Raw genomic sequence first — 12,494 nt, 5'->3', positions numbered from 1 at the left:
AAGAATAGGAAGCCTGTGTGGCCACCAAATTAAACATGGGCCTCACTTAATTTCCTATGGCCACACGGATCATTTTTTATGGCAGAAAAATGTGTTCTTGTACAAATACAATCGAAATGTACTTAATATGTGCCCTATTCACCCCCTAGAGAAATGGAAACATGCTTTGGTGTGTAGATAAGAATTACATACTGTACCAGAATCACATTGCACACACTAGTGTTTATGCTAGGGCTGGGTGATTATGACCTAAATCAGGTATTTTACAATTAAAGGTGATTATTTAGGTCATTCTCCCTTTAAATCACTGGCCTTTTATAGTAAGAGTTCATATTGAGAAAACCTTGCAAGATTCTCAAACACGATCAAACCAGAACTGCTATTATTCTCTGAAGTCTCTTCAGACCCCAGAGTATAATGACTGGAGGATCTGTGAGACATATAATATAATGTCTGAGGGGGCAAGTGGTGGGGGGAGGGACTGGTTTATGTGTGATACAAGCAGGGGGCATTTCACTGTGTGATGGGCCACTGAGAGGCATACTAGGAAGGCATTATACTGTTTGTGGGCCACTAAGGGGGATTATAATTTATGTGGGTGAGGCTTTTCTAAGTGGGGATGATGGGTAGGGACCACTTATGAAACCTTTGCACTGTGCCCACCAATGTTTTAAAACGACCCAGCTGGTTAACATTCAGTTTCGGATATTTTTTGACTAATCACTAAGGCCCAGTTTATACTTTGATTAGATATGTAAAAAAAGGTTTTCTAGTAAGGCTGCATTCATACCTGTGCTGGGTGCCCTTATATCACAAATATGTCACAGATCACTGCAAAAGCCCTACTTTTTCATCTTGAAAAAATACCCTCCACAGACCACATTGCAGTCAATAGGGTCCCTTGGGCGCCATTCGTGTCTATTATTTTTAGGATCCATTGTGCTTTTTTTTCCTCTTATTCTTTTCCTCCGATAGAACCGAAAAATTGAAAGCAAAGTTCAGATGTGAACGTAGCGTAACACATATGGTATCTTAATATTAGTAGATTTTCAGTGATCTTTTCATTAGTAAAACAGTTAAATGAATTATTTAGGACTGTGAAAATAGGAGTAAGGCTGGGATCGCTGGGATCACACGAGGCATAAATGTTGCTAAATTTCCATACTGTAAAATTAAAAGGCTTTTTGGGCTTAAAAATATTTATTACCTAATTCAAATATAAGAAAGGCCATCAACGGGGCAAAACGGGGGCTCAGGGGTTAGCACTGTAGCCTTGCAGCGCTGGTGTCCTGGATTCAAATCCCGTCAGGAACAACATCTGCAAGGAGTTTGTATGTTCTCCCCGTGTTTGTGTGGATTTCCTCCCATTCTAAAAAAAAAAGACATACTGATAGTGGGAAAAAAAGTACATTGTGATTACTATGTGGGGCTCACAATCTACATTTAAAAAAAAAAAAAAAGAAAAAAAAAAGAAAGGCCATCGATATCCATTCAATGGGGGTCCGACACCTGCGCACCCATCGATCATTTGTTCTCAGTATCTGATGCACCGAATGGAGCAGGAATCAGACAGATCAGTTCTTTACGTAGTGGCTAGACCGAGTGACTGCAGGTTTGCTCCCATACAAGAAAATGAAAGGTGATCTGCAGAAACCTGGTCTGACCACTATACAGAGCTGTCTGCCTCTTGCGCCGTTCTAATTGTATCATCTTCTAAGAACAAAAGATTGATGGGGTTCCTGGGTGTTCAATCCCCCAATTTGATATTGATGAACTATCCTTAGGATCAGTATATATATTTTTTTAGAAAACCCTTTATACAGTGTGTATTCCTGAAAATGCCACAGCATCAATCACACAGATAGGTTGGTTTTTGCTGCAGCTCTCCTACAAAATTTGCCACGGATCTCCTTCTGCACTGTAATGCAAAGCTTGAGAGAGTTGTAGCTTATACCGACTAACAAAGGTTATTGTGTGTATAATGAAAAACTATACAATTTTTCAATATACATTTTGTATCAATTCCTTGCGTGTTGCTAGATCTCTGCTTGCTGTCATTGTTTGTAAGCTTCAGTTGGATAAAAGTCAGCCCATGGTCATGTGATATTTATGTCCATGGTCATGTAATGGCTACATAGGTGCACAGATTACTTTTGTTTCCTGAAAGTGGAGTACTGGTGAGAAGGATCCAGGTAAAGTAATTCTTCTATTTTAGGCCCAGTTCACATCTGCGTTCGGTGTTCTGTTCGGGGAGTCCACTTGGGGACCCCCCCTCCGAACGGACTCCTATACGCATAGAAAAGTAGTTACCTGGGAAAACAAGCAGACCCCATAGACTATATTGGTGGTCGGTGTGATTTTCATTCAGTTTCTGCACGAAACATGCGTAGAGAAAAGTGCAGCTTGAGTCCTAGAAAATCAAGATCAGTCAAAACCAAGAAGACCCTGATAGACACCATAATCTGACTGTATATTCTAGAATAAAAGCAAGAATCTGCAAGTCCAATAACCTGCAGCCTTTCAAAGAGTGCTGGGAAACCGCAAGCCCAGCTCAGATGGAATGTGTATGCAAGCAACACACACCAAAGTATAAGGAGGGGGCAACATGGGTCCTGCACTGGTTATGGTTGACTGCTTCCTCTACTTAGCCCACCTGCTGACATGGGTGGTAGTCACCATCTTGTATTTCTGATGTATTTAAGACAGACTTTTTTATATATTTCACCATAGCTGAAGAAGAGAACAATCTAGTTTTTGAAACGTGTTGCTTTTTTTTCTATTATGAAATTTATACTTTTTCTATCTTTGATGCACTCCTGGTTAGTCCTTCTGAGAATTTTTTGTTTTATCACACTTCCACTATTTGTGGCACTGCAGTTTTCTACTTTGAAGCATCTGCACAATAGACTCGGCAACCATCACAGGCAATGCAAACCCTCAAACTATGCAACAAAAGCTTTACACTTATTTTAACAAACTGAAGAAAGTGGCAAATAATTCACATGGCAATCTACTCTCAGCACATTCTTACTTTACTGTGCCTTACAATGTGTGACAATACAGCTCCATTCTACTGACATAGTGAACAATCACTACAGCAGGGAATGACAATCTGGTAAAAAAAAAAAAAATTTGATAGCCAGATCTAGGACACGTATGACACAATAACCACCTCTTTAGCATCATAGGTTGCAGTAATACACTGCACTGGTTATACTTAATCTCTGGCTACGTTCAGTTGTACACGCAAGATAGAATGTACTAAGGCTTAGTTCACACGGGGCAAGTTGGCAGCAGAATTTGACGCGGAATCCGCCTCAAAATCCGCTGCTCCCATTGACTTCAATGGGATCCGCTCGCTTCTTTTTTCTGCTAGCTTTTAGCGGAAAAAAGTAGGGAGCTGCCCTATCTTTCCACAGTGCACTGCAGCCACGACGAACTGAATCTCTCAAAGATTGAACTACCGCTGGTTCCACCATCTAATAGTTCTGTCCCTGATATATCCATTGCAGTCTCTGGCCTTACTAAAACTCCTAGGCAACATGCCCGCTGCCATGGGGTTGTGTTTGACTTAGACCTTTTCTTCACCACCATATCCAATCACTCGCATGTTCATGTCACCTCTACCTCAAAAACATCTCCAGAACACACCCTTTCCTTACCAGAGATACATTAAAGACACTTGTTGTCGCTCTGATTCACTCTCGCCTTGACTACTGTAACTCCTTACTAATCGTCTTCCCCTTACTAAACTCTCCCCTATACAATCTATTCTGATTGCAGCGGCCAGGCTCATCTATCAGTCTGACACAGCCCAGAGGCATCAGTGTAGCGTCTAGTCATTACATTGGCTGCCTATTCATTACAGAATACAATATACACTTATCACCCTCATACACAAGGCTCTCCATAATGCTGTACATCCTTATATTTCCTCGTTTCTATCTCCCAACCCGTACTCTCCGTTCACTCAATGACCTAAGACTTACATCCTCTATTATCAGAACCTTCCACGCTCATACACAAGACCTCTCATGAGTTGCACCACTTCTCTGGAATGCTCTATCCCGGACAATCAGACTAAGGGTATGTTCACACATCAGTATTCCATCAGTCCATTTGAATTCAGTTTAATACTTCAAAACGGACTGATGCACATACTGATTGTATACTGACACCTTTTTATGCTGATAACAAACGTACTCCATCCCCTAGAGGACAGATAAGGGGATTAAAAGTAGCAATTGTAAACAGAGTAGAGATAAGGAGATATAATAAATGTCCTTATGTCTTATCTTTCCTCTAGGGGACAGAGAGTTTGCTATCAGCATAAAAAGGTGTCAGTATACAATCAGTATGTGTATCAGTCTGTTTTGAAGTGTCAAACTGAATTCAAACGGACGGATGGCATACTGATGTGTGAACACAGCATAACTCCCAATTTCTACAGCTTCAAGTGCAAACTAAAGACACATCTTTTCAGACAGGCCTGACACAATTCCTAATGTAAACCCTTCTGTACTGTAGTTAGAATCCCTAAGACAAACCCTCCTCTGTTCACACTCCCACATTAGCCCACATGATATGATGCCGTTTCAGGCTAAATTTATATTTCCAGGCACCATCCATATGTTAAAGGACAAAACTAGTGACGGCTCATAAAGTTTTATGTTTATGTAATGACAGTAACCTCTATTACAAAATTGTTTGGACCATTGTATAAGCAATACTACCTCCATGCCACCCCTGCTACCTCTTGTGTCACCCCCTCTACCTCATAGATTGTAAGCTCTTGTGAGCAGGGCCCTCAGTCCCATTATGTGAAGTGACTATTTCTTTGTAATGTATCTCTTTGTCTGTACTTGAATCCTACAAATTGTGTAGTGCTGCGGAATATGTTGGCGCTATATAAATAAAATGTATTATTATTATCATTACACGACTGTGTATGCAAAACGGCTGTGAAAAACATCTATTTTTCATGCTCCCCGAGCACTCCCATTCATTACACTGTATGGAGGGATCCGTGAAAACGACCAAAAATAAGACATGACTTCTAATTTGACGCTTCATGATAACGGACTGTGAAAATAATGGTCATTAGAATATTCCCCATTCACCAACAGTGAAAATAACGCTGCTGTGTGACATCAGATAAAAAGAAACTGAAGTCATATGGCCAGTTTTCATTGTCATGTGACTGTTACCATAGCCTACATGCACATGACCAAGTTAAATACATAGAACAGTGTCTGCTCCTGGAAAAATGTGGTTGGCTTTGGGTATTTACTGTCTACCCATCATATCTTTTATATCCAAGTGAACTGTTCATTGTGTTTTCCTACTTCTTTCTGTGGGTAAACTGCACCAAACCAGGCACAGACACATACAGAAACTACTGCAACGAGAATGGTCAGCTGCACATTGAGCTACAAATCACATTGAAATTGTCCTATACAGTTAATTTCATTTGCAGTGCATGCTAGAAAAGAATCCAGCATAATGATTGCCCATTGTGGCCAATCTCCATGTTTTTTCCACATTAGAAGCAACCCGTAGCATGGCCTTCTGAGGTTTCTAATGACCACAATCTAGAGGATGAACATGTTGCTGACATCTACCATGTTTCCTGTACCTGTTCTACATTATCCTGGGAACAGCAGTCACAGGTCTAAAGAATTTAGTTCTGTAACTTGAATGATTCCGAGCAAAGAAGGGAACAAATTTGAGTAACTATATATATATTACTACTGATCCGCAATTCCCTAATCTTCTATTTCACTGCTACAGTATTAACTTCAGGCACATGTTTTAAAATCCTTATTCTGTTCAGAAAGAACATAGCTTAGGAAAGAATGTATTCATTCTTTTCCATCCAACATTTGGTATGTATTTCCAAGCGCTCTGACACCCCACAAAGGAACCTAGTAATAACCATCTCCATGTACACCGTATAATTATACAAAAGGAGAACCTATGACATGTACAAATGCTGTCACATAAATTGTAAGAAGCATCATAAAACACTGGATGTTATAGAAACAAACTCCGCATTTATATTTTGAAGAGCATAGATTATATTGCAGTTTATAGGAGAGAAAATACAGAGTCCTGACAAGCTGGGTAAGGATATTTCCCTAGTCTCATTATTCAGCAGCGGCCATATAAATTCAGTACCTCCCTGCCACTGCCAGACTGCTTGTGAACACTTCTACTATCCCTGCCAGTGCTGTCCTAGACCCCTTTCAGAGCACGTGGCAACCAGAACAGCAGCAGGACACTGAGGCAAACATCATCACATTTCCATTAGTCTGTCCAAACATCTTAAGGTTCTTTCTTTCTTTCTTAGAATTATTCTTTTTCCGCAATCTTTTTTCCCATAATCTTCTACTTACTTCCATTTTCTCTTACAATTGTACCCATTAATATACATTTAGTCTCCGCGGCTAAATGGTTAATATGAAAAATTGTGAGATCTCCCCATAGAATACAGAATAGTGACTGTACTCAGATTAGGGTAAAAGGTGACGTAAGCTGCTTTCTAAGGATCATCTGGTCTCATGTCCTTTCTGTTCCCAAGTTGAATTTTCGTACTGATGATCTATTCACAGGATAAGTCATTAGTATGTGATCTATTGGGGTCCAACACCCAGATCTATTCTAGCAGCCCCGGCTCTGGGTGCTGGAAGCTGCTACTGGACAGTGTGTAGTACCGCTCCTATTCAAGTAATAGGCACAGCAGCCCCATACACTGCATAGTGGCGGTTTTTGTGAACTGCAGTGTTGCTCCAATAACTTGTATGGGAACAGAACTGCATGGGGTGCCCATCCACTAGCAGCTTCCAACATCCAGAGGCTGCTATGATCTATGTAGGATCAAGGTGTAAGACCCCAACATATCACATACAGATGACCTATCCTGTGGTTAAGTCATCAGTATGAAAATTCAACTTAGGGCCAAACCATCCCTTTCATCTAGTACACCCTATATACTACATAACATTTTTGGCACTCCTTGTAAGGCTCAACAGGACAAGTACAGTGCCGTTCACATTGTACTAATGCACATGTACCTCTTATAGTATTCTAATACAGCAGCAGAAAAGCTACAAGGACCTCTGTTTCCCTGCTGACATACTTTCAGGCACATTTGCTATACCCAGGTTAATTGAAAATACATTGTAAACAACCCCTACATCCCCTAATAAAAATTCTGAACTCCTTTGGCAAAACCATCCTAACATATATTCTGCAGGTTATGCACTTCTAACATTGTTAGAGCACACATTCAGCAGAACTCACCTTATTCCATCCCTTAACAGGCATACTGTATAAGGGGTATTCCCACAAACATGACCATAACAATTACAAGTTAAACATTTTTGCAAATATCATTAACTAAACATTTTGCAAACTTTTCTCTAATCATCTCAGTGGAGACAACTCAAGGCTGACACTCCCAGAGAACTGCACCACGCTGGCCCGTGAGCTGCGCGTCACCAGTGATGCCCGTCTCACGGTCTGAGAAGCAATGATGTAAGAAAACAGAGGCCTGTTAAATGAATACATTCGTATATCAGAGCTAGGTATTCTGCTGATGGTGTTTACTAGAAGGATGTATAGTGCCAAAAGTGTACTAATTCAATGCAGGAGTATAAAAGAGGGAGGTATTCAGCTAAAGATATATACTACGAGGTTGTAAAGAGTCCTAGGTGTCCTAATTGAGTACAGGAGTATGTAAGAGGTAGGTATTCTCCTGAAGGTATGTACCAGGAGCTTGTAAAGAGTCATAGGTGTCCTTATTCAGTACAGGAGCATATAAGGGGTAGGTATTCAGCTGAAGGTATGTACTAGGACCTTGTAAAGAGTCATAGGTGTCCTTATTGAGTACAGGAGCATATAAGAGCTAGGTATCCTGCTGATGGTGTTTACTAGAAAGAAGTATAGTGCCAAAAGTGTACTAATTCAATGCAGGAGTATAAAAGAGGGAGGTATTCCGCTAAATATATATACTAGGAGGTTGTAAAGAGTCCTAGGTGTCCTAATTGAGTACAGGAGTATGTAAGAGGTAGATATTCTCCTGAAGGTATGTACTAGGACCTTGTAAAGAGTCATAGGTGTCCTTATTGAGTACAGGAGCATATAAGAGGTAGGTATCCTGCTGAAGGTATGTACTAGGAGGATGTAAAGAGTCATAGGTGCCCTAATTGAGTACAGTAGTATGCAAGAGGTAGGTATTCTGCTGAAGGTATGTACTAGGAGGATGTAAAGAGTCATAGGTGTCCTAATTGAGTACAGGAGTATGTAAGAGGTAGGTATTCTGCTGAAGGTATGTACTAGGAGGATGTAAAGAGTCATAGGTGTCCTAATTGAGTACAGGAGTATGTAAGAGGTAGGTATTCTGCTGAAGGTATGTACTAGGAGGATGTAAAGAGTCATAGGTGTCCTAATTGAGTACAGGAGTATGTAAGAGGTAGGTATTCCGCTGAAGGTATGTACTAGGAGGATGTAAAGAGTCATAGGTGTCCTAATTGAGTACAGGAGTATGTAAGAGGTAGGTATTCCGCTGAAGGTATGTACTAGGAGGATGTAAAGAGTCATAGGTGTCCTAATTGAGTACAGGAGTATGTAAGAGGTAGGTATTCTGCTGAAGGTATGTACTAGGAGGATGTAAAGAGTCATAGGTGTCCTAATTGAGTACAGGAGTATGTAAGAGGTAGGTATTCTGCTGAAGGTATGTACTAGGAGGATGTAAAGAGTCATAGGTGTCCTAATTGAGTACAGGAGTATGTAAGAGGTAGGTATTCCGCTGAAGGTATGTACTAGGAGGATGTAAAGAGTCATAGGTGTCCTAATTGAGTACAGGAACATATAAGAAGTAGGTATTCTGCTGAAGGTATGTACCAGGACCTTGTAAAGAGTCATAGGTGCCCTAATTGAGTACAGTAGTATGCAAGGGGTAGGTATTCTGCTGAAGGTGCATACCAGGAGGATGTAAAGAGTCATAGGTGTCCAATGCAGAGTACAGCAGCATATAAGAAGCAGATATTCACCTAAAGGTATGTACTAGGAGGATGTATAGAGTCATAGGTGTCTTAATTGAATGCAGGAGTATGTAAGAGGTAGGTATTCTGGAGTAAAGCAGTAAGGAGGAGTTATTCCACTGAAAGTGTGATAGGAGGATATTTAGATCAGAGGTGCACCATTTAGAGCAGAGCTGAGGGGTTGAGGAGTGTTCCGCAATGAGCCCTGGGTCCATGAGTAGGCCTCCTCCTCAGCACTTATAAACATGGGCATTAAAACATGGATTTCTTGTTAATGCAACCTGCATTGCCATTGCCCAAGTATGTTAATGCTGCTCTCCCATCCTCTATAGCAGTGCTTTGAAAACTGTGAGGTGGGCTTTACTGGAGAGGCGCGGACCACTGGCTGTTGAGGTTCAGATCTCTTCCAGTATCATCTTTGTCACAAAATAGGGACTCTAAGGCAGAAACTGCACTGAAGGTCAGCCTTGCACCTTCAGCAGGTTCTTCACCCTAGAGCAGTTCAGACTGAGTCTGCAAGCTCCTTGGAGTGTGGGAAGTGTGCAAATGGGAGATTATTTGCTGCAAGTCTGGAAGGATTTGATTTGGGAGAATACTGTTTCCAATAGGCTAGAGATGGAAAGGGGGGGGAGTGTACCTGCCAGTAGGAAAGGTGAAGGTTGGGGGGGGGCAATGTTGGTACCGATGATGCTGTACTGTACTGTTCGGCACTTTTTTATGCTGCTTACCGGTATCTGTTTGCTGAATGTTGGTACTTGGCGCTGATGAGGAGTTATTTTGTGCTGGTATTTATTTTGTGGTATTTGAGGTTTCTAGGGGTATTATGTGTGCGGCTCTGTGGCATTTGGCTGGTATTCCCTGGTAATATTTTTTTACTGGTGAGGCTCCGCATCAGAACCAATTGACTAGTAAGGACCGAGTTGAAAAAAAGGTTGAACAGCCCTGAGTTACATCACCCTAGCACACACCTTCAGCGGAATATCTACCCCTTCCATACTCCAGCATTGATATCGCAAGCTTTTGCCTCTTTACATCCTTTTGCTACACACCTTCAGCAGAATACCTAACTCTTCCATAGTCCAGCATTCAATTAGCACTCATCTGACTTTTTATATCCTTTTAGCACACACCTTCAGCAGAATACCTAGCTCTTATATATTACTGTATTCATTTAACACACCTCTGACTCTTTACATCCTCCTAGTAAACACCTTCAGCAGAACACTCAGCTCTTATCTACTGTGTTGCTGTATTCAGTTAGTACACCTCTGGCTCTTTACATCCTCCTAGTAAACACCTTCAGCAGAACACCTAGCTCGTATCTCTTGCTGTATTCAGTTAGTACACCTCTGGCTCTTTACATTCTCCTAGTAAACACCTTCAACAGAATCTATTGCTGTATTCAGTTAGAACACCTCTGACTCTTTACATTCTCCTAGTAAGCACCTTAAGCAGAATACCTAGCACTTACATATTGCTGTATTCAGTTAGTACACCTCTGACTCTTTACATCCTCCTAGTAAACACCTTCAGCAGAACACCTAGCTCTTATCTATTGCTGTATTCAGTTAGCACACCTTAGATTCTTTACATCCTCCTAATACACAACTATAGAATACCTACCCCCTTACACACTTCAGCTTTCAGATACCATACACATAAGTCTTTACATCCTTGTAGTACAGTCAGTATACCTACCTATTACATGCTTCTATATTCAGTTAGCACATCATTGCTTCTTGACATCCTCCTTGTACAATCCTTAGTGGAATACCTACCTTTTACCTGTATTTATCTGTGCACCTCTGACTCTTTACTACCTCCTAGTACCCGAATTCTGTACAATACCTACCTGGCACCAATACAATATGCAATCCTAAATCCTAACTATGTATGAGTTTATCAGTACTGCATTTAGTACACACCTTGCACTTGGCTTTGTACTAATACCTATAAACCTGCAGTTCTTCCAAGATCTTCCACATACACATCATAAGCACCTACCTTCCCCATCAGCCTGATATAGTTTATTGCAGGAGAATCCGTGCACCTGTTGCTCTACATTTCTCTAAATGATTTGTGCTCAGTATCATTCAGTCCTAAAAATGACATTTTCCAAGTGAAACATTCACCATGGTTACGATTACTTGAAGAAAGAAAACACTAGTTGTGTATTTTCTTGAAAGGCACCACTTGGTCCTTAGTTGTGCATGAATAAACCTTTTTTTCTGCAAATGTCAGTGCATTGTCTACAAAGTAAAGTGTGCTTCATGAGTCCTATCTAGTCTACACACAATAGAATCCACAAACTTGTAGCTTACCTTTGTGGTCCCAGCTGTCTGTTTGGCATCAGGTTGTTTCTGACTCGGAGTCCTGAAGAAGGCACCTATGAATTTCTCATAGGACAAGTGGATGAGAAGTGCAGTCTGCAACCACTAGCACCTTGCACTGGGAGCAGTCAGCTGTGCACAGCTCAGCACAGGAGAAGGTTTAACATGTGAGTAGTCAGGATGGGTAAACTCTCTTTAAGAAAGAGGGGTGGGAGTGTGTAAGAAGAGAGAAGGGGCAGAGACCAAGAGGTTTGGAGTGGATTCCAGCCCCCAGATTACTTTTCAATTTCACAGAAAACCAAGAGACTATTTTTTTTCTTTTCTTGTTATTTCTATCTGAAGGGTAACAAAATCTCGAAATAAGGGTGTGACTATAATAAGGATATATTGGGAGGAGTTGAGCAGTGGCTTCACCTAAGATGCTGTAATATTAGAAAGCAGACTTAATTTAACTGTGATGTAACTAGAGAATTAAAGCAATAGGATGCAGGCTACTGTGACAGCCAAGAGGAGAGAACTATGTAAAGTAGGAAATACTTGAGGAATGCTTTTACTGTTAAAGGAGGAGAAGTCTGTGCATGGATTTTACAATACAGTCACGATAAAAATGGTTTTGGTCACCTCTGGTCTTCTTAAAAGATTTCATGATAACATGCTTTAAAACAAAGCTTGGTTTAACAGCCCATTGCAACAAATCACTATGTTAACACTGGGACATTAGATAGTTGTTAATAAAAGGTGGTTACAGGGGTCAACCTAGCCTCTCTACTGACTGAGACAACCTATAGAAAGGTGCCCCCCCAACCCAAAGAAAAAATATCTGCCCTGGCAATCTTTGGTTCCATGATGGGGCCCCCTTAATTAATTGTATGCAGTTTAAAAAATCCCCTTAATCAGCACACTCACTGTATAATACCCCCTTTACTGGACACCACACAGTATAACATCTCTTTTACTAGCCCCCACAGTTTATTACCCCCTTTATTGACTCCAACACAATATAACACCCCCTTTACTAATCCTCACACTGTATATTGTCCCCTTTACTGCTCCTTATGTAGCGCCCCTCAGAGTGGGTCGCTACAAATGTCATCTTATGTGATCTATACTGTGTACTGTG

General features: G+C 40.9%; 1 protein-coding gene across 1 annotated transcript in view; it reads right to left on the bottom strand.

The window, feature by feature from the left end:
* Positions 1–11,564, bottom strand: part of COL8A2 (collagen type VIII alpha 2 chain) — a 121,217-nt gene extending 109,653 nt beyond the window's left edge. Inside the window, exon 1 of the mRNA XM_075264528.1 lies at positions 11,366–11,564. The gene's annotated coding sequence lies outside the window, so the exon portion shown is untranslated. The remainder of the gene's footprint in view (positions 1–11,365) is intronic.
* Between the last annotated feature and the right edge of the window lie 930 nt (positions 11,565–12,494).

This window comes from Leptodactylus fuscus, chromosome 2 (genome assembly GCF_031893055.1).
Source record: "Leptodactylus fuscus isolate aLepFus1 chromosome 2, aLepFus1.hap2, whole genome shotgun sequence".
In the NCBI taxonomy this organism is placed as follows: Eukaryota; Metazoa; Chordata; class Amphibia; order Anura; family Leptodactylidae; genus Leptodactylus; species Leptodactylus fuscus.
The sequence above is the reverse complement of the archived record's forward strand: the minus strand, read 5'-3'. Positions and strand labels throughout refer to the sequence as shown.